General features: G+C 41.8%; 1 protein-coding gene across 7 annotated transcripts in view; it reads right to left on the reverse strand.

Annotated features, from left to right (window-relative positions):
* Positions 1 to 19,229, reverse strand: part of syngap1b (synaptic Ras GTPase activating protein 1b) — a 135,680-nt gene that overhangs the window by 65,678 nt on the left and 50,773 nt on the right. The gene's annotated exons all lie outside the window — the stretch shown is intronic.

The following is a 19,229-nucleotide window of genomic DNA, read 5'->3' on the forward strand; positions in this document are numbered from 1 at the left end:
AATTAATAGGCAGTGTAATGTTTTTAAGTACTGTGTCCAACTTCAAAAATAAAATGTGTAAGACAAAGTTAGGGCAAGCAGTGGCTTTGAGAGGGTCTTTAACACGAGGCCATGCTGTAAAAGCGCTGAAGAGCAGGACCTCATTGGTGATCAGTCTCTGAATTATTCTAATGAGAATAAACTAGTGATTTGTAATCATGTCTCGTGCCGTTTTCCAGCACACAACACACTGCCTCAAATGTTCTGGACCAGTTTTAGCCGTCCTCAGGATCACATCAACAATACGCACTGTTTTTCATTATTTAGCCCTGAATCTCATATTTTTCCGCTGCCATTCTGCAGATTCAAACCAGAGCATTTCCAAATAAAAGCCCACATTTTTAACCTTTAAAATACTGCCACCTGCCAATGGTGCAACGACCACCCACACAATCACATCTCTGCAGCTCTTGTTTTCAGCTTTCCAGTTATTGCAAAGTCATTTGTGAATCATAAGTGCCCCGGCAACTACTGCTGTGCCAGCGGATGTGGAAGGATTTGAGGAGGTGACTTTCAGATCCAACAACGCCAAGTCGATCCTCAGGTACGTCCTTGTGGGAAGCAATCTCCGCAAGTGTTCATGGAGAAAACGATCTCCTCGAGGAAGTGATGTAATTCTACACTTTGACATGGATGGTTGGGTAGACATCATCAGCTCAGATTGGCCTTCATAGAGGGCAAAGGATGCATTTTGAAAAAAAGGAGTAAAACTTGTTCTGAGTGCAACTAAACTCTTACTTCTGTTCACTACAGATGAACTCTTTCTTCAATACATCATATCAAAATTCCATTTATGCTTGTTGTTCTGTCGGAAAACAGATGGCAATATCGGGACCTGCGCATCTTCCCTGATCGCACAGTCATTTCGAACTGTAAGGACGCTGAGATCCTTATCGAGTTTGTTCTCTGCAAGTTGCAAAGAACGCTCATCACGAGGTGTGAAGCGCAAACAAAACATTCTCGGATTAGATATTTCCTAAAGTGACACACACAGCTTCTGATCGCTGACATATGTTACAACCTGCACGGCAACACGAACATATTGCCGGCTTTGTCACATCCACCTACACATGTATACGTACTGGAAAAGAACCACTTGCAGGGATCCTGTGCAGCATGTACTGTACAAGATGTGCTCAGACCGGCTGACGCCACAGTCAGTGAGCACACAGACGCTTCCTATCAGGAGCTGTTCATATGGATGACATAGTTGGTGATTGCAGAAACGAGCACTGAACTGAGCGCGCAGACACACACACCCACACACCCACAGAGCCACATCTTACTCCAGGGTGAAGAAGACTGTGAGCATCAGCACAGAGCAGCACAGAGCCTTGAGGTGACAGTGAGACACCGAGCTGGTGTTGGCCTGACAACACCAGCCTCCTCTCTCCCTCTCTTACTTTCTGTCTCACTATCATCACTCCCTCTCTCTCCCACTCCCTTTTAATTTCTCCTCTTCTTCCTCCTCCAGCTCCTCCCTCCCTCTCTCGGCCCCCTGTCTCTCTCTTCCCAAGCTGCATTACACTGCTGTGTGCAGATATTCAATTAAAAGACTGTTGAGTGCAAACTGGAAAGCCTAATGGCACAACACACACAAACACTTCCACACAGATCGCCAGGGAAGAGTGAAAGGAAGATGCAGACTAATATCACACACCAGTAGGTGCAAAGGGATGGAAGACCGTGAAATATTCGTCACTGAGATACAATTGGATGAATGTGAGAACTGTGCACGGCTGCAGAGTTTATCGATCTCTTGCACAGGTTTGTTCTGTGGTCGACACAAATTATTTGTCTCGCACAGGAATTCTCTGTCATGTGATTAAGATATTTTCAAACCAATCAAAGAATAAATGGCACCGACATTCTGTCATTGAAACTTGTTTTATTATATCCTGAGAGTGACACTGGACTTACTGATGAATGCAAACAACATCTGTGTTCTCTGGTCATCTGGCTGCAAGCTTCAGATCGTACTCAACCCTCATTAATTTACTGTAATCTTGCAAAGCCTACTAACACTCTGTCCTTTCAGGATGCGTGACTGTTTTCCCAACAATAAGAAAATAAGAAGGGGCAGACCCTTCTCCTGTAGCGCCTTCTCCTCTTAACAAGCTTGCAGAGAAAATCTCAGAATAAAAGTCTAAAGGCTCCTTTCTTAGCACAGCCAACAGCCTCCCTTAACTACCATACTGGAGATGCATATCTCTGCTTTGGTATTAGCAGCTGACCTGTTTCTCTGGCAGCCTGACCCACAGTTCATTAGAATTAGGCACCTGTCTGTAGGACAGGTGTTACCTAGCAGCCGCCTCCTTTTTGATCTCAGGACTTTGGTGAAATTCTTCACAGGCATAGTTTAGCTCACAAAAGCCCAATGAGATTAGCTTAAAGGTGCTACCAGCAGCATTTTGTGTTTCCTAAGAGATGAAAAATGCAATGAACAATCTTCCTCTGACCCAGAATGATCATGATTAATCTGCAGGAGTCAGATGTGGTAACTGATCAATACACTGTGAATTCAAAGTGCACCCTCGCAGCACGGCGCAGGCATATGAAAGCAATGGGAGTCCAGTGAAATAAATGGAAGTCAGGTCGCAAAACTACTCTCTCTGATGGATATTTGCATTCTTTGAAATGTTTCCAGCTACATTGTGGGACATGGGAGAAAAGCATATGGGAGCAGAACAGCGAAGAGTTCTGCCACGCAGTCTGTATTACAGTCTGCTGAGCCGCCAGAATAGCACACATTGTCTTTGTGCAGCAGTACATGGCTGATCATCAGGAGGAAACTCTTTTCTGAAAGAAGTGAACTTTCCTTTACTATGTGCAGCTGTTCATCTCTGTCTCTGCAGGCTGCAAACATCTGTTTCCATACGGAATAATTCATTTGAGAAGCTGATTTGCCTGCGAGGAACATATAAAATTCTCTGAGCTAATACATGATACCGCTTTCTTAATTTCCTTCTTTTGTCCCATTCGCTTTTTTCATTCATAAATTATCGCTTCCAAATTTACTACCACCGTAGGGCATGATTTGTGATGCGACTGATTAGTGTCTCGCTCTGACAGCTTATAATATGCCTCCATGTAAAACTGGTATGAGAGTTTGAACCGATCAAACAACAAAAGATACAGAAAGAAGAAATAAATTAACACCAGTCACTTGTAAATCCTTGTCTTCCAGTCAGTCTGACAAGTACAGACTGAAACTATCATTTCGATATGACTAGCAGACGTCATTAAATCTTCATGGAAAGCAGCCACTTCAGCCGCTTCACACCGTAAATCATCACACAGGAAGTTAGTGGAACTAACCATTTTTTTGTTGGAAGTTTTACTCATTTCAAGTTAATTCAGCTTAAATTTCACATTTTTATTTTCTGATCACTTCAGTCAGACATTCAGGGGAGCCTTAAAAAAAACAGCCGTCAGCACATTAAAGCAAAAATGGTGAAAATGGTGAAAGTTGCTCATCTGGGAGGCTTCGCCTGTATGTGCTTCTATTTGTGATGCACACACACCTGACACACACTCTGTGTATGAGCATGCTGTGCTTTTGCTGCATGGTCAAAATGTGTGAATACCCCCGACCACTGACCACCAATCAGATCACAGATAAAAGGTAATGAGGGCAAAAGTTACATTGAAATAGTTTGTTCATCGTCTGACTAACATGCAAGAATACTGATATTTAAGATGTTCCGGAGCCTAGGCTAGCCACACTGAGTTGATTTTAATATTATTATTATTTCTAGTTTTTCTATAACTTCTTACAAACTTTGAATTATGTGATTATATTGTTAACATTTCACTTTGTTAGATATAACTTTAATATGACTTTTAATAACAGCTTTGGGTCATTGTGTCAAATGAAGAAGAGACTCTTCGAACTGAGAACTTATTTTTTTCCAGTTCAATAAACTCACCTCAGTCGGTTTCGCAGTTTTAAAACTCACAAGACGACTTTCAACTAAATACTCAGTTAACTCACATTTTCAAGACAGCGGGGAAACTTGTATTTTTAATTTGAAGCACAGTAAAATGTTTTAAAACGCAGCGAATCTGCAGATAGGACGTGTGTGTGTGTGTGTGTGTGTGTGTGTGTGTGTGTGTGTGTGTGTGTGTCTGTGTGCTTTTACTTTTCCAGTCCCCTCCCCCTTCATTGTCTGTCTTTTGAGCAGCAGCGTACTAAATTTAAAACAGTCCCTCATCAGAATCCCTCGGTGAAGCTTTGAGCCGTGTAATTATTTCATCGACATCACTTTATTGCATTGTAATTAAAACAACAAAGTTTCCTTTGGTGACAGACTGACAACAATTTTTTCAATATCAAGCAAAATTAAATTAATAAATAATGGCTTCAGTCTGAGTAAATGTTGGAGATTTTGTGCATGATGTATAGGATATACTGAATAACATGAATTAGTAAATAATCTAACTTTGATATGTTTAATCATAACATTCGGGTAATAATTCTCCCAAACAGAGAAGTGACTTCAAAAATGGCCCAGTGGGTTTCACATTACTGCACCATTAAAGTAAGAAATGGGAAAAAGAGCCCAAATCGTCCCCCTGAGGAGACACAGAGGAGGCGAAAAGGAGTTAAACTACGATTTATGTACAGAAAATAAACAAACACGAGCCATCAGGCTGACCTTTAACACACTCAACTCCATCTTGGATCCTTTCTTATTAGTTGCTGCCTCCATCGTCGTTAACGAACTTGTTCTCTGCTTCTGAAGGGGGACGTGCCAGAAAAAGTTTGAGGAAACTGATTCAGGACGAGACACAGCGTTAAACTTGGCAGATGAGCGCTCCACTCTCTGTTCATCCCCAAAACTCTGAGCTTCTTGTCTCTGAAAAGAGTCCAAAGTGATATCTACAGTCACATCTTGTGTGTCAGAGCTGGCGCTGACGTCTCCATTCACAAAGTGGTACAGTAACTGCTGTCGTCATGCCGACCAAGACTTTTTTCCACCGCTTCCTGAAGTCTATTTTTACTCCTTTGTCAAGACGGATGTATTGCCAGCTCGCCAGCAGCTCTGTCAAGGTTGTTGCACCTTGGTTTTCTTGCACATCTCTACATCTACTTCATTGTACCACCACAGTGCTAACACTACAGCTGTTAGTAATCTGGTCATGATTCACACCTGGGGGGCTGATGCATCACTGAAAGCTGGCAGGAAGCTAAAGGTTAGGAAAGTGCTTTGGGCTTGTATAGGAAAGGGTGCCGGTTTGTTTGGAGGCTGAGAGAGGCCAGAGGACAGAAACACATAAATTAAAGCCTCCACTGCTTCTCTGTTTGAACTGTGTTCATGCTGGGTCATATTCGTCAAACGTAGACTCAAAGTGATGCTCTGACGCACAGTTTCTCTCACTGTTAGCCACATTAGCTTTGTGAGGGTAGTCCTGGTCTGTGGTCTGTCAGTTGGCCGGTTGATCTTCCTCTTTGGTCCAGAACAATGAAACATCTCTACAGCTACAGGATGGATTTACATGAAATTTGGTACAAACATGATGAAGCACAAATTGTTAGCATCACCAGCCGGTATGAGTTTTCACTTATCCTGTGAAATACCTCAATATCTGTTCAGTTCTCAGACAGCTTCTTCTGAACAATCTCTTCTCTCTTTAACAAAAAATCCCAAACACTGATTTTCACAGCTCATTTTCTTGCTGGGTTGATGACATTAGGCTGTTTCGTTAATATAGAGGCCTCCTCTGTGAAAACATGCTCGCAGTTCTCGCAATGTCTTCAATCAAGATTTAAGGTTCATCATCAGAAAACACTTCAGATCCTTCAATCAGTGCCGGCTTTAGCCGGTCAGCCCACTACTCCTTTAAGTCCAGCCAGGCGACCACTAGCCTGCGCTTCAAAACGATGCGAGCATGATGAGAGAGAAATGCGCCCATCTGTCTGTATCAGCCTTGTCCCCACGAATGCCAGATGCCCCAAATCATGTTTTAAAAATAAAATGTGATGGATCTTCCAGCGTTAATATATATAATCAAGCTCATCTGTTTTTCATATCATACACTCTATCCATGGTTTACATTTTCAGTAATTTTCTCCTGCTTTGTGTGTAACGAAGTGAATTTTATAGCAAATAAACTAAATCCAAAAAAATGTGGGACACAAAATTTGTACCCATGATGGTAATCTGCAGCAGGCTCAGCACACTTTTGTCTTGTTTGGTCATTTCAGTGTAAGATTCACTAATTTAAAGGTCCTATGTGCGACATAACTGCCACTAGATGTCGCACATCTCAAACAGACATATCAGCGACACCTCCCCCCTCATGTTTTACCACGCTTCTCAAAGCTACCAGACTCCATTTACAAAATCAGTAATTTTACCACTCAGTTCATTGCAAAACACACAGTTCCAGCAACTCTGGTTTGGTCAAAACAAACCATTAATTCCCAGAGTTAGATAAAGGTAAAAACATTCTGGGGCTTTGCTGAGTGTTGTGTGGGGAGCACCGGGGAGCTCTGGAGGAGAGAGCCGGGGGCAGAGCCGGAGCTTCTGGAGGAATAAACCCTCGGACTCACTCCAGGTTCTGCTGTGATGCAGAGCTGTTTACCGGTGGGAGGAGAGCTCAGAGTTTATTTTTTCAACATTTGGGATTAAAAAGTGGATTTATCTTCCCTCTCGCTTCTCCACCTGTCTGCACTAGCGAGCCGCGGAGGTTCCGACCTCCACTTCATGACAGAGAGACGGGGGGGAAAAGAAGAGAGACTGGAGGGAAATAACAGAAAGAACCGGAGTCTCTGGTGAGTGCTGAGTTCATTCAGAGGCTGAACTGAACACACACACATGTGTGCAGACACAGACACAGACACAGACACAGACACACACACACACACACACACACACACACACACACACACACACACACACACACACACACACACACACACACACACACACACACACACACACACACACACACACACACACCCTCGGTGCCAGACGTTGGCATTATCTTACAGCTAATGTACAGAAAGGTATACTGGCTGTTTGGGGCAAATAATCACAAATAATCCCATGTTCAATTTCCTGTAAGGAGGGCCAGCAGTTTCTCTGGGAGGGGGCACATGCACGGCTGCACCGGCGTACATAGCAAATAGTTGCTTGCTGCTATATTAATGTTCAAAATCTCATATATACATCGTAGAAGCTTTAAGCTCTCCTTCTCCTTAGATGCACACATTTTATAATGTGTGTGAACAAACCAGTTAACACCTTTTCCTCATGTTGAGAAAATCTGCACCATATAAGGCATTGTTTATTTAGTTGTCAGAGTGGTGGTGTAGTACTTGGCGTAATATTTTGAAAGAAAATCAGTGTTGGATTAAGCTTTTGATGAGGAACATTAGAGAGAAATTCCAATCAAAAATGCTGCTTTTCAACAGAAAATGTTGGTAATATTCAGACTGGAGTGACATCCAGCATTAGTCAAGAGGCTCTATGATATTGCATGTACAAGTTTCAGACCTATTCACATCCTTTTCCTTTATGTAACACACTTAGCTTCCATATTAAGCTAACACTCACTCAGTAGCTTAGAATGTGTGGAAAAGCTTGAAAACTTGGGTAAAATGTAGGATAGTGAATGAGACAATCCCACCTGCAAATACTGTTGAGATGAGCCTGAACATAACACTTCACCCCAAAACTCTGCCTGAAGAGCTGTGAAGTGTGTGATAGTAAAACACTGGTTGTTCTGGGCATCTGCCAGGTGTGAATGTGTGCAACTCAGTGTGAGGCAGGGTGTCACTGAGCACATGCACTGAGGTAAAACTGAAAAAGACGAAAAGTGCAGTGAGAAAATGACTGCCATCTTGTCTGGAGGTGGTATTACGAGTGTTTGATGCTAACTAGTTTGGAGTCCTGGGGGAGTTTGAGCGTATTAAACAGCTGTATGAAGTATTTTATTTCCCTAAGGGATATATGCTGATGTGCCAAATCACAATACCACCTCGGGGGAAGTTGTCAGATGAGTTGATGTGGTGTCTGTGGCCGTGTGTCTGTCAGTCTGATTTGATGCATGTCTAAATCAACGTAACTGCAAGTGTCATGAAGACACAAGGACATTTTTGTGCAAACTGGAAAATACCAACCAACCCAGTGGTGAAAGTGAAAATAAGAAGTGTTTTCTGTCTGTCTATGACATGAATTTAAGGCTAATTCTGGTTTATTACAACTTGGATCTTAATTTTGTAGTTTTGGTCATTGTTTCTATCAGTTATGATAAAACTGTACTCCCCAAAATAGCTGCCGAGATCTGGAAACACAGCAACACCGCAAGCGCCACGAGGCAAGAAACACATGCAGTCAGACAGTTGGACAGGTTGTAAACAGGCAGTTTTGCCAGCTGTTGTAGAACTAGGATTAAAATCAGAGAACAGGCCAACTTCTACAGAGGAGCGATAGAAAGCATCCTGACGGGAAACACTACGAATTGGCATGGGATGTGCACAGTCAAGGACAGCGGGGCTCTGCAGTGGGTGATGAAACCGCCCAGAACATCATTGGTACCCATCTTCAGCATCAGTGGCAGTGCACAGGTGAGATGCCTGAAGAGAGCCCAAAGGATACCGAAAGACAATACCCTCCCCAGCCCCAGCCTGTTCACCCTGCTGCCGTCTGCCAAGCAATACAGAAGTATCCGCTGCTGCACCGCCAGACTACTGAGCAGCTTGTTTCCTCAGTTCTTCATGTGTAGCAAAACAGGACGACAATGTGTTTTTTGTTGTGCAAGCTTGTGTTGTGGAATGACAAATAAATGAACCTTTAACCTCGGTGGCCTGATGCTGTAATGTGTACGTGTGCTCCATAGTGTCAGTACACCGTGGCATCAGTGCTGAGTGTAGTTATAGGATGGAGCAATGGAATACTGCTTTACAGCTGTGTGTTAGGTCACTCTTCAAAGCACATGAAAACGTTTTTCATAATAACATTAAATATCCATGACTACATAAGCTACAATCAAATTTAAGCTTGTGAAATTGTCTTTAGTTACTGTCGACTAACTATTTACAGATTAAAAACCTGACTAATCTGCCTCATCTGGACCGCATGGTTAGATCAGATCTGATTGATGGTGCTGGCAACTGTCTGCAGATTTCTGATTCAAATATCACTCAGTCCTGACTGAACTGAACCCTGCCCACTGCACACCAGCAAGGCGAACCCAGACAAAACAAAAATCATAGAAATCTCTTCCTGTGAAATCATCAAACTTGTTCCAACTTTGGCAGCGTCATCACCGAACTCCAGAGATGATGATGAAAAAAGCTGATTAAGAAGCCCGGTCCTCACGGCCGTCAAGGTGTTTTCAAAAAATTTACCTGTAAGACGGTGAAATGTATTTGCACATTAAGAGTCGAGCTTCCCTGTACGTTGGCTTTATGTTGCCATTTTGACCTCATCCTTGAGCAAAAGCTCAAAAGCCTTTAAAAGCTTTATTATTGAAGATATTTCAAAACCTTTCCAAGGCCCAGACACAGTATGCTAAATACGCTTTTGCCTCGCTGCACTGCTGAACTGAATAAAATTGAATATTTAATGTCTAGAATTTGACTTTATATTTATCACCACATTTTCTTTCCACTATACCTGAGTTCCTCCTGAAGTATCTGTACATGTACTGCAGAGCCAGCTGCTGCCAGAAAATCTGGGCAAGTGTTCGGCGTGACAGTGTACTGTAAGGGCTCATAACAGCAGAGGGGAGGAAACACATACACAGATAAATGGTGACGGTGCAAACCTACAGTATGAGTGAGTGCTGCAGCACAGAGTGAAATGTCTGAAGCACACACGTGTGTGGTGCTGCAGAAAATATTTTTGCTGGTCTTTTCTGAAAAGATGATCTGTGGGTAGCAGAGTTTGCAGGAGGGTCATTTTATATCAGTATACCTTGGTATCGATCCGTTGTTCCATAGCTTTTTGAATGAATCACCCCAACAGCCTGAGGATGTTATTTAACAATATTAATAATATAAAAGAGGATACTTGGATGCAGTTTCAATGCCTTTTTTCAGATAACACCGGGATCCTGGAGGTAAGTAACTACTAACACATAGTGGCAGAGGCTGGATGTTTCTTCCTTTGATCCATTACTTTCTTTTATTTATTTTATCTATTAAATACTTTTACTAGCTTTCACAAACTCTCCATCACAGCATTTGGGGTTAACGTGTAACAACTAACTCACACCAAATTGTAAATCTGTTTGTGTTTTCAACCTTAAAACCACAATATGCAACATTTCTGCATTAAAGTGTGGCCACCTGTCAGTGGCGTATTATCCCCTTTATCCCCATTGCTATAACTTCAGGGAAACATGAGAAACACCAGATGATAGAAGGAAGTTGGCGAACTGGGAAGGAAGTTGGCAAACTAGCCAGCTAGCTCCTCTATTGTCTTGTATTGCTCCCTTGTGATGGAACATGATTTTTCATCGTTATCGTTAATGGTGGGTGAAGACAATGAAGACAACAACTCCCATAATCCCATGCAAGCTCACAATGTCATCAAACTGCGTCGTTTCTTGCTGTTTTGATTGAGAGAGCCCCAGCAGCAGAAATTACACACTATGCGTTTAACACCCTTATGTTGACGTTTCTTTTAACCAAAGTTATTATTTCTGTGTTTAGAAATTAGCTGAGCTCCACACAGTCTTTCCTCGCACCTCTTGCCAACTGCAGTAATACCCCCTGGATTACCCCCGGTGGAAAATGACTGGTGCAAATCATCAGTATTTCATTGATCACTGAGCTCTCAGATCAGTGACATATTGTGAAGATCAATGAGTCTTGCTGCGAAACTGTCAGCATATCTTAGCGCTAATGTCATCAAGAAATATTCCTGGTGCATTTACAGGAAACTAATGAATGCAGATACTATATATGATACTATATAGATATATGGATACGGTGCAGTAACAGTGTATGCAGCCTAAACAGATCAAACACTTCAGGAAGACAAGTTGACTGGTCTGAAATCATCTGTTCCAAACATCTTGAGCAGAAGTCGCATTTGGTGAGTGAACCTTTCATGCAGGTTTTAAATCCTCTCATCGTTGCGTGGCAGATAGAAGCAGTCCCCATGGACTCGAGAGCAGAGTGTGTGAGTGTGTAAGCTGACTACCACACCTGAAGCTGACTAAGAACTGCAGTGTTGGAGAGCCGAAGACCCTCGTGTGCGCTGAGCCGGTGGCCAGCTGTCACTCAAAACGAGGCCGGGCTTGCTCGCTTTTTCTATTTTTCACTTTATGCATGTTGTTAAGGTATGATAATATAGCTGTCCGTTATATCACACCAGCCCACGGGGTATATCACTCAGAAGGACATTCCATGTTATATAATCATCCCATTTACATATCGTTTTGCATAAAAGTCTTAATGCATGGTGTTGTTAAGACTGCCCTGCCATATTACTGTATCTCAAAATGCCAGCTGTGAGCAAACGCATTGAAGAAAGAAGTGAAGGAGATCTGATTGTCAGCCAGGTGGTGAGAAGATTTAGTCTCAAATATCAGTCTTCTTCTTACCTGTTTTCTAATAATGTCAGAAAAAAAAACTTGATATCGCTCCATCTGACTGACTGCAGCCACCCACCCAAACACCGGAGGAGGACTGGCATCTCTGGTCCACCCGACTCTCTCGTCTCAACTCAGAAAGACCTTGAACATTCATATGTAAAGCTCTGCCCTCGCATTCTTGTTTAACTGCATTTGATTCTGAGTTCCAGGCTTTGGTGCTCAGGTGAAAAAAAATGTTCAGTAATGGTTTGCCCAAGTAAGAAATACAGTATGTCTACAGTAAAGCATTTTTTCTCCATTGCAGACCTGGAAAGGATTATCCATGGCTTTACTTCCACTTGAATAGACTACAACTCTCCACCTGTAACTCTGGCATCAGTCAGATACTCCAAAAAAAGCATTTGCCGTTAGCATCAGCTGCGTTTGAGTGTCAGCTCAGGTCTTGTGAAAAGTAAGACAGAGTACTTATGCGCAGAGGTGATTTGAGCTAAATGCTGACATTAGAATGCTAACATGCAGCAGGTATGTTTTCCAACACATAGCACAGCTGAGGCTGCTGGGAACGTCATTAGTAGTGCAGGTTTTGGACAAATTGATAGCGCTAGAGGAACATACAGAGGATCATCAAAGCAATTACAATTCATCCTGTCATGGAACATGAATGTCTGAACCACATTTTATAGCAATCCATCCAATAGTTTTCAAGACATTTCAGTCAAAACCACAAATGTCAACCACATGGTGGCGCTAGAGGTAAAGTCAGGGGGTCAACAAAGTTACTAGAACTCATCCTCTGTGTGGACAAAACATCATGGCAATCCATCCAGCTTGTTAAGAGGCAAACCGACCGACATCGTCATCCACCAAAGCAATGCTTTTCCATATTGATCGGTTTGGTCTTGGCAGTTTAGAATCCTATTGAGCATTTACAGTTACACAAAAGACCCAGCAATGCAGCAGCACATTTGAAGTGTAGTTTTAGGGTAAGATGTTTGGCTAGTGGAATGGCTAACAGGACTCCATCATCCAGCAGTTAATTTAAACCATTACTGAAGCATCTGTTTTTTTTAACAGCCGGTTGTAGTAGGAATACAGACGGTTTCTAAATCTTTTGAAAACATCCAGTCTGCATAATACAAACTGTAAAATACAAATGCATTCAAATGTCATTCTTTCAAAGAATTATCTGGTGACTCATTTTCATTTTCAAGTAACACCACATTTGGTTTCCCCCTTTTCAAACGCTTCAAATTTGAGGGTAAAATCCAACAACTTCCAAGAATGAACTCTCGATGATTTCCAGTAAGACAATGACTCACTGTTTGCATAAGATAAAATGCACGATTCAGCAAAAGATTTAAAACACATAAAACAGTTTAGCAAAGTGCAGCCTTCCTCAAACATTCTATTGATCCAACCCAGCGGACACGCAGCATCATAAAGTGCTACACTCGCTTTCAGGAGGCATCCGTGTCCACGTCAATCAAAGGCCCAACACAACGCTGTAGCAAACCATTTGTATTCATGCGCAGTTCCAAAGGCAAGACAGCCAGATGATTCAGCAAATCTCTCTAAACACGAGCTCTGGATTCTTCGGGGCAGATTTTCACTTTTCCCAGAGACTGAATCACAAGGTTTCTAAACTGTCATCCTGCACAGTAACAGTGCTACTCCAGCTCACAATGACCCAAAACGCTTCTATTGTCACAACGCTCGAAATGAAGTCTTATCACTGAGCCTGAAACCCTGAAGCAGCTAATTATGCTGGTCTATATCACACTGCAATAGGCTGTAAATGCATTTTTAATCCAGCTTTTCTTCATGATACAGTTTAACAATGAAAAGGCAGATTTAAGCAGTAAAACATCTTCATGTCCCGTTGCGACCTTTCCTGGACCTGCTTAATAAATCGGCCGTTTTCTTGGGATTGTTCGAAATCAAAGTAAAAATGGAACAACTACACTCACACCCTGACAGCTTGCCAGCCCTCAGTAAGACCCTTAAAATCCATGGCAGCAGGTTCAGTTCAGGTTGGCAGCTCTTTCTAATGTTTATGGAACAGGACAAGAATTATGCAGGTTGCTGGTTGGCTAATTTTACTGCATAGTCAGGTCACAGATTTTAAGAGCAAATCGCCCCAAATCAGACTTGAGTCTACATGTATGTATGGCTCACTCACACTCAGTCATATGAAGAAATACCATGGAAGTGAATTCAAAGAGCGAATACGAGACTGTGACTTCTGCCAGGTTAGTGCACTGACAGATGGGATCCAGGATCAGTGGCAGTCTGAGTTTCACGCCTGCTTTGATATTCTTTTGGTTTCTTTCTGTAGATACCAAGGTTGTCATTTTCAGAGTTTTTATGCTGAGTAATGCCACAAAAGAAGCAGAAGCTGAAGGGCATGCACACATATGCACTCACAAACACACGCATCCCTTTAAAGTGAAAGTCCACCAATACTCACACGCATCAAATATTCACCATTTGTAGGCTTGCAAGTTTGCAGTTTCCTTTTTCAGTGGATCCCAGTGACGACAGGTTCAGAGAGGACAAATTCATATTAAAACATTCATAGATCCAGCTGTGCAAAATTCTCAAACCAGAAAAATCCATTTAGCCGCTGGCCATCCATCCATGCCTCACTGTGTTTGGTCCGCAACTCTGCAAAAACGCCACTAAATAATGCTACTTTTGTGTTGTTTTATTTGTGTATTTCAAGTCTATTTTGGCAAGACAGTGGCCAGATGTGGGATCATGACATTGCACCTGGCATCTCTGCATGCAGCGTCTTAACAGAGTGTGCACATGTTGTGGTCAGAGCCAAAAAGAAAAAATAAAATCTATATAGTTTTTTCAAATAATTCCTGAAGACTACAACATTGGTGAAATGTTAAGTTTTTCGGTGTTAATGTGAACAAAAAGTGGTATCATTTTCAAGGCTGTCATCAGTATGCATATCGAAAAATACATTTTTTCCCATAGACTGCCATAGACTGTCACCACCAGATGCTCCAGCTATGTGGAGCACAGGCATCCAGTTTCTGGACAGATCGAGCAGACACGTTTGCAGACTAATTCATGTGTTCCTGCTGTTCCTGCACTTCTCGACATCAGCCTGATATCTGTAGACAGATGTTAGCAAGCGTTAGCTACCCAGCAGGTAGGGACAGACTGAACAAAGTACAACCTCTCCTTACCGCAGATGACACATCATCAACAAATTGAGCTGATATTGGTGAGTGTAGTCTTTTTTTTGTCTATCTGTCTCAAAGATTAGACTCCCATAGACTGCAACCTGTGTGCATACAGTGTAAGTATTCACCATGGACGTATTAGTTTATGGGACAGACGCTGCCTGATGAAGTCAGCTGTCATGTACTTTTTAACTGAGAGTAAACTTTTGGTGCATGTGCAGACAAAGATTTATATTACCCAGACCCATTTTTTTTTAATTCAGAGAATCAGAAAACTCTAAACTATGACCAAAGAATGGTGTCTGGTCAATGTGGTAGCTTTGTACTTGTTAACTACTTCCCAGCGGTTGAACTGCAGATGTTTTGTTTCCATCACAGATGAAGAGAAAAATGTGGCTTCAAACACAGAAACTACAACAATGCAGAGACATCATCTAGACGCTTTTTGTTTCAGTCTTTCTGGAATGACAGATTGGAATGACTCATGATGTTTGTCTCAACGCGAACAACAGTCTAAGTCTAACACCTTCATTTCTTATGTGTTTTGTCTTTTGTGTCTTTAATTTATTGTGTCAGTCTGCTTTATCCTCCTCTTTTTAGGAGGGAACATGCAGCCTGTGGGTTGAGTGGGTGAGCAGAGTGGGATGGTGTCAGAGAGGGAACAGGGTAAAGGCCGTGTGGTGAGACAGAATAGAAAGTGCAGGATGGGAAGAACGACAGTGGAGGGTTAGGAGGAGCTAGTATGCTGTATTATTTATATCTAAATCTTGAAAAAAGTATATGGGTAGACATTGAAAAAAGGCTCAGGATACCTAGGATACAGCAGCCCCGCTGAAGTACACCGTTAAAATATTGTATGAAGGTCACATATTATAAAGGGCACTGGAACAATTGCTCAGCTGAGCCTGCTTTAGCACTTTCGGCTGCTAAGCTGAGACGGCTACAGGAATAAGTGAGATCTACAAGGACAAACTGAGGGGAAGTCGCCGCATGTTTAAACTGTTGTTGCTGAAAAACTGTTCAGTCGAAGTTAACAACCAATCAGCTTTGGAGCGCTACGATTTTTCTCTCCCTGCGGCTAAGTCATTCAGATAATAAGGTTTCTCTCAATAACAGAGTAGACGTGGATGAAGTCAATTTACAATCTGAATGCAAAACATTAAAGGCCAAATTCATTAATGGGGATTATCACATCGCATTCTGGAGAGGTTAATGAGGGAGAGAGAGGGAGAATGTGAATGTTTTCTCTTTGTTTGCCCACAACAACATATATTCTAAGTATGGGAGACAGTTCATCTCATAATGTTATGGAAATCAGCTGGAAAGTGTCCTCAACCCACATATGGCCATCCTGATCCTTTCGTTACTGTACAGTTAGCCATGCTACAAATTAAGGGAGAGAGCATTACCATCATCTGTTCAATCGCCAAATTCGAGGGATCCTTGCCAAAAGCTTTGTTTATTTATCTGTTTATGCTAAAAATACAACCCTGGCTCCAAAAAAGTTGGGACTCTGTGTAAAAAATAAATAAAAACAGAATGCAATCATTTGCAAATGAGCTGCGATTACGGACAACAGTTAGAAAAGTCCCTGTGCCCATGTAGTAACATCCTGTACTGTTTTCAACTCAGTATACATCAACAAGGATTAGCAAGTTCTGTCTTATTCATGTTTTACATAGCGTCCCGACTTTTTTAGAATTGAGGTTATCAGGTAATCATTACCAGAGTAACATTAAATGTGACATCAGCCTCAAAAATCCAGAATCGTTTAGGCTCCAATTTCCACATATGCTATATATCAACTGAAGTGCTATCAATAACTTAATGCAGCATTTAATGTTATCAGTCATAAGTCAATCATCCCATACCTTGAGTATTAACGCAGTCCTTTAGTAACAGAATAAATAGTTTGCAAGCAAACATAAAACAAACACGAGAGGAAGAAAGATTCTTTTATGTAGTAAAGCAAAGTCATTTTCCCCCGTTACAATCACGAAATGTTAATTAAGCATCATATTTGCATAAAATGCTTATGCTGCACTGTAATTATCCGGCAAAATTAATGTCTTCATTACACGTTAATTACCTCTTCAACTTTAAAATGTTTTCTGGAACATAAAAGGTACACACAAGCGCATGAAAAAGCGAAATGATCTGCATCGACGGAGGAGCGAAACGACCTATTGAGGCTTTATGTGTTTGAGTAATGGCGGATTGAATGTAGAGCTCAATATCTTCCATCTGAGTGTGTCACTACATCAGGCATCCAGCTGGGATTGTTGTCAAATGTCTCCATTCATCAATATCTTGTGAAAAATGCAGGCTTTTACCCCTCTGATGAATAATGAACCGAGGCTGACGTATTAGTGTTGCCACAAACACTTGGATGGGTGTCTGGCAGCAGCATCTGCAGTTTAATCTCCTCTCCGCACATGGAAATATTCTGAACTGTCATAATTTGAATATATTGATGATAGCGAGGTCATGCCTTTCAATTTTGTGAAAGATGCAATTCATTCATCACTTTGGAAAGGAATGAATGGCCCTAAATGTTTTCCAAATGTGCTCAATGTAAGCCCAGTTTAGGGGTGTATGAACACCATAATGCATACTGAATCAAATTACTGAAACAAGGACAGAAAAGTAAAGCAGCCTGAGACTTAAGGGTTTATTTCAGAACAAAACCACCCACGATGGAAATGCATGGAATTTTGTTATTGTAAGCTGTATGTCGTGCTACTGCAGAGGTTGAATAACAAGATCAATTCCACTCTCATGTCTGTCTGTAATGTAAATATGAAGCTACCGCCAGCAGCCGGTTAGCCTAGCTTAGCATAAAGATGTATGCAGTCACTTCCAGTCCAGACTGGGCTGGTTTTATGGCATTTGGAGCACATGGTTATATCATGAGCTTTTGATGAGATGCAGCAACTAACATTTTGACATAAAGCCTGCAGATTGTGATACCTTTGCAGAGGGCAATGCTAGCTAACTTCCCCCTGTTTCCAGTCTGTGAGCTAAGCTAAGCTAAGCTAAGCTAAGCTAAGCAGCTACTAGAGGTAGTTTTAGATTTAGTGCACAGACATGAGCGTGCTATCAGCCTCTTTATCTAATTCTTGGCAAGAAAGCAGACAAGCAAATTTCCCAACATACTGAATAATTCCTTTAAATTCTGGGCACAGTCTCAATTGAGTCCAAGTTGTACACTTGCACAAACTGTAGAGATTATGGGCTTTGTTAATTAATTAATCCACTTACTGAGATCGAATTCTGTTTTCCAGAACACTCCAACTAATATAGATAGTAAAATTCAAAATGAGAAACTGCCGAGCGCAGCCACAGTGTGACCTCTGTCACGTAAGCAGCGATGGCGCAGCACACACACCTCCACTTTATGCCTTAAACGTGACAAAAGTCTAAAATTTGCACCTATTCAGTTCAAAATAAACAGATGCTATCGTATATTTTCAGACAATGAGTCATTAAACAATCTTTGTGTGCACTAAACACTAATTCACACTGAATTATTCACTGAACCTTCATCAGCTCAGTGTCGTATGTCAGGGATTTTATAAAATAGGTCATGTGGCTCCCTGTAGACTTCATCTCTCACTGTGGCCTTATGACAACCTCCATTTGCTTTTTTGTTGATCTGATAATTACTAATTGCCTGGGGCCCATTAATCTCTTTTGGCTCTTGGGCGCAGTCACCACAGATGGTCCATAATGGTGTCAGTGCATTATGGCCTGTAGTGTGGCACACTAACATATTTGACCGTGTTAATATACTTACACACGGTCAATAGAAAGTGGCATTGCTATATCAGCATATGTCAAAGCGTGGCGGGACCATGTCAACTGACGTGTCAGTGCTTGACCGCTTTGAGGTCAGAGAGCCACCCGTGAAAACCGAGGCAAATATTTATCCAGATGAATCAGCACAACTGCTGAGGTGGCAGCAACGGCAGAATCACAGGCGGAGGACGTCGTGAGGGAGGCCCTTAAAATAGCTGAGTGAGACGGAGAGTTGGAGGGTGAAGGAAGAGGGAGAAACTGAACGAGACATTTGTAGAGGGCCCAGAGAGACTGACTCAGGCAAAACAAACAGAGGAAGGTAGCAATCAGAGGGTCAGCTTCACAGAGTCCGAGGAGAGTTTGAGAGGACAATTCGGCATTATAAAAACACAGAGGATGCGCTTTAAAAGCATAAAGAAAGAGGAGAAAGAGGAGATCACTGCAAAAATAAAACTAATATAACAAATAAAGAGACAGGGAACTTTAAAGATATGCATGATGATCGAGGTATCATTAAATGAATTTCATTTCAAAGCAAGATAACTGATAAATCAGCCAACCTGACAAAAGGCAAAGCTAGGCAAAGTGTGGCAGAGAGGAAACAGCTGCCTTAAGCTCTGATCAGATGGGATGCTTTTATCT

This window comes from Chaetodon trifascialis, chromosome 7 (genome assembly GCF_039877785.1).
Source record: "Chaetodon trifascialis isolate fChaTrf1 chromosome 7, fChaTrf1.hap1, whole genome shotgun sequence".
Taxonomy (NCBI): Eukaryota; Metazoa; Chordata; class Actinopteri; order Chaetodontiformes; family Chaetodontidae; genus Chaetodon; species Chaetodon trifascialis.